Raw genomic sequence first — 3,781 nt, 5'->3', positions numbered from 1 at the left:
CAACTAATTCGTATTGAGTGAATATCTTTAGTCATCTTTTCCATTCGTCTCTCGACAGCATCTATCTTTGCTGAAATGGAATCTAAGTCATGGCTAGAATCGGCTCTAGCTGCTTTAGATGATCTAACAATATCTTTTTCTTGGTGCCACTCATGTGAGTGGGAAGCAGTGTTATCAATAATTTTATAAGCATCAGTTTCTGTTTTCTTCATAATGGAACCACCAGCTGCTATGTCTATGTCTTTCCTTGTAGTGATGTCGCATCCTTGGTAGAATATTTGTACTATTTGACAAGTGTCTAAACCATGTTGTGGACATCCTCTTAATAACTTTCCAAATCTTGTCCATGCCTCATATAGAGTTTCATTTGGCTTCTGTGTGAACGTAACAATTTCTCCTTCAAGTCTTACGGCTTTAGATGCCGGAAAGAATTTTTTAAGAAATTTTTCAACTAAAACGTCTCATGTATCAATCGCCCCTTCAGGTAATGATTCTAACCAATCTTTGGCTTCTCCCTTTAAAGTCCAGGGAAATAACATGAGATATATCTGTTCATCCTCCACTTCTCTTATTTTAAATAAAGTGCAGATCCTATTAAAGGTACGAAGATGTTCATTTGGATCTTCCTTCGGCGCACCACTAAATTGGCATTGATTAGTTACCATGTGTAGAATTTATCCTTTGATTTCATAATCTGGCGCATTAATGTCTGGATGAGTAATTGCGTGACCTTGGCCAATGCGTTTAGCTCTCATTCGGTCTTCCATACTTAAAGGTTCCAGATTTTCCATGATTGAATTTGTTGAATCTGAATCACTAGAGGATTCTGATTTAATGGTTCGTTCCTCAACAATCTCTGTTTAAATGATTGGTGGTTCCGGAGGAAAAATTAATGGTTCAGGATCTATGAATTGTCCTTGAATATTCTCCGAAATCTCAATTGTGAGGTCGGGTTCAAAAAATGGATTATCGGAAATTTGAATTGGAGTACTTGGTCGACTGGATGATAATTCTGAAGAAAACTCAACGGCGACAATATTCGCTAGATGTCTTGATCGAGTTACAGGTGGTGAACGTACAAAAGGTGGTGAACGTTTTGCTCGGTGCATTCACTGAATATCTTATTAGTTTTTAAAAAGAAAGAAAAATTATATAAGTTATCCAATTAATAGACTTTTCTGATTTTGCCCACGTTTTGAATAGCCAAAAGATGCAGCAGAGGGGCAGGATTCGTTTGGTCTCAATATAATTGAGTACTGTTTGGCTCCAAAAACCCGGTCCACGTACAAATCCAACTATTACTACGAACCAGAAAATTTTGATGTCTATCAATTTAACCGCTTAAAATAATTTTTCGTTGAAATTTAAGAAATTTAGATAAGAAATATAGAAAATTCTAAGTCCTAAAAACTAGAATGTCGAGAAATAAGAAAGAAAAAGAGCGCGTCGAAAAACGTCGAAAAATAAAAGATTGAAAAATAATAGGCGTCGAAAAATAAAAATAAGAAAGTAGCGCGTCAAAACTTAAAAAGAAACTAAAAACTAAGAATTAAAAGTTGCGTCTAAAAATATTAAAGCTTACAAGGAATTCTATATCCCAAATGGCAATATCTTAAAAAGGTACTAAAAACTTAGAACAGCGTCGCAAAATTCTAAAGCACCTAAATCTTAGTCTAAAGAAAAAGCACTCAAGGGATTTTACGGCAAAGCCTAAAAATCTAGAAATAAAAATAACTATGGAAAATATTATGATTTAAAACTAAATACGAGCGAAAAATACAAATATTACGCTAAAACGAATAAAAAAAGTACAAAATATAAAAATATACTTAAAGTTGTAAAAAGTACACTTTTTATAAAAATATTATTTTTATATTATTTATTTAATAAAACTATTAATTTTATAAATTAATTAAACTAATTATAACTTAATAATACAAATTAAATAAATAACTAAACTAATTAATTAAATAAAACCCTAAAAACTAAATAATTAAATTAATTAAACCCTAATTTCGTATTAATCGCAGTCCTAGGTTAACCTGTCAGATTGACCTCCGCGAGTGCGGTTAGGTCCAGTTCAAAAGCTCCGCGAGTCGCGGAGGGTCAAATTTAGGCTGAAAAGGGGTTCGTTTTTGCACAGGTTCAGTTTTTTTTCTTTTTATTTTTTTATGTTTTTCTGTTTTATCAAATATATATAAAATATAAATATAACTAAATATTTTATAAAACAATAAAATACTTATTTTTAAACTCAAAAGTAAAAATACTTTTTTTTTAAACTTTATATATTTTTTAACAAACTCTTTTTGTATTTTTATACTTTTATATTTTAAAAAAAAAACTTATATTTTTATACGAAGGACTTAATAAAAACTTTTACAAAATTATATTAATATTTTTTTTATATATATATCATTAGCGTTGCGCTTTCGGCGTTTAAGTTCCCCGGCAGCGGCGCCAAAAATACTTGATGTTATGCGAGATGTATATGAAATAGCTTATATTTTATTAGGAAAAACTATTAAATACAATACAATTTTACACAAGATATTTATTTATTTATAGAATGGATATACTTAAACCTTGCTACAACACTTATAGGCAGTGTACCTAATCGTACAGTAGTGTAGTTTTTAGTAAGTCCGGTTCGTTCCACAGGAAAATCTTTAAACAAAGCTTAACGCTATATTAGTTATAATTTATAAAAATACAAATATATATATAAGTAATATTATTATTATAAAGGGGGTTTTTACCGTTTAATGACCGGTTTGTCGATTTTTACAACTTTAGTCGCAGTTAAAACCTAATGTAAAATATTAAATAAATAAAAGACTTAATTTAAAGCGTAAAATAAATAACGATAATGAAATTAAGATAAATAAAAGTGCGATAAAATAAACTTGCGATAATTAAAGAGTACGATAATTAAAAGTGCAATTAAATACGAAAAAAACGGAATTATGCTTATTTATACTTCCGTAATCATGATGTTTGACCTGTTGATTTTAGTTTTATGCCCATGGGTTAATTGTCCTTTGTCCTGGATTATTTAATATGTCCGTCTGGTTTTTGTCCATAACAGTCCATCAGTCATAAATATAAAGTGCGAGTGTCCTCGTTAAATTATCCTTATACCCGAAGTCAAATATTCCAACTAATTGGGGACTTAAACTGTAACAAGATTTTAATACTTTGTTTAATAATTACACCAGGTTATCGACTGCGTGTCATCCAAGGTTTTAATACTTTGTTATCAATTATGCCAAGTGTCCTTGTACATAATTTCACCCCTGTTTTAATAATTCCATAGACTATTAATCCATTCCCATGTCCGGTTAAATGAACGATTATTCATACATATAAATATCCCGCCCATCGTGTCCGATTGAGTGTATATGGTTATTTATAGGTACGTCCAATTATAAATCTTTATATTAAAATTAACAAACTATCATTTAGTTAAACAAATATAAAGCCCATTAATAGCCCATAGTCTAATTTCCACAAGTGTCGTTCTTTTGTCCAAACCCCAATTATGGTACAAAGCCCAATTACTCAAATTTAATATTTAGTCAAACATCACGATTAATTCGGCATTAAATAAGCATAATAATAATTTAGCTACGAGACATTAATGAAAATAACATAAACATAACTTACAGTGGGTATTAATAGCGTAGCGGTACACGGACAGAGTTTCGACTTACAAAACCTTAAAACATTCGACTAATCGAACCTTATTATTATCACTAACTTAAAATTAAAATTACAAATT

General features: G+C 30.2%; 1 non-coding gene across 1 annotated transcript; it reads left to right on the top strand.

The window, feature by feature from the left end:
- Positions 1-300: 300 nt before the first annotated feature.
- On the top strand, positions 301-407 carry LOC139887419 (small nucleolar RNA R71). Its single transcript, XR_011773252.1, has one exon. It is a non-coding gene; the product is annotated as a small nucleolar RNA R71 (small nucleolar RNA).
- The last annotated feature ends 3,374 nt before the right edge of the window (positions 408-3,781 follow it).

The sequence above is a fragment of the Rutidosis leptorrhynchoides genome, chromosome 1 (genome assembly GCF_046630445.1).
Source record: "Rutidosis leptorrhynchoides isolate AG116_Rl617_1_P2 chromosome 1, CSIRO_AGI_Rlap_v1, whole genome shotgun sequence".
Taxonomy (NCBI): Eukaryota; Viridiplantae; Streptophyta; class Magnoliopsida; order Asterales; family Asteraceae; genus Rutidosis; species Rutidosis leptorrhynchoides.
The sequence above is the reverse complement of the archived record's forward strand: the minus strand, read 5'-3'. Positions and strand labels throughout refer to the sequence as shown.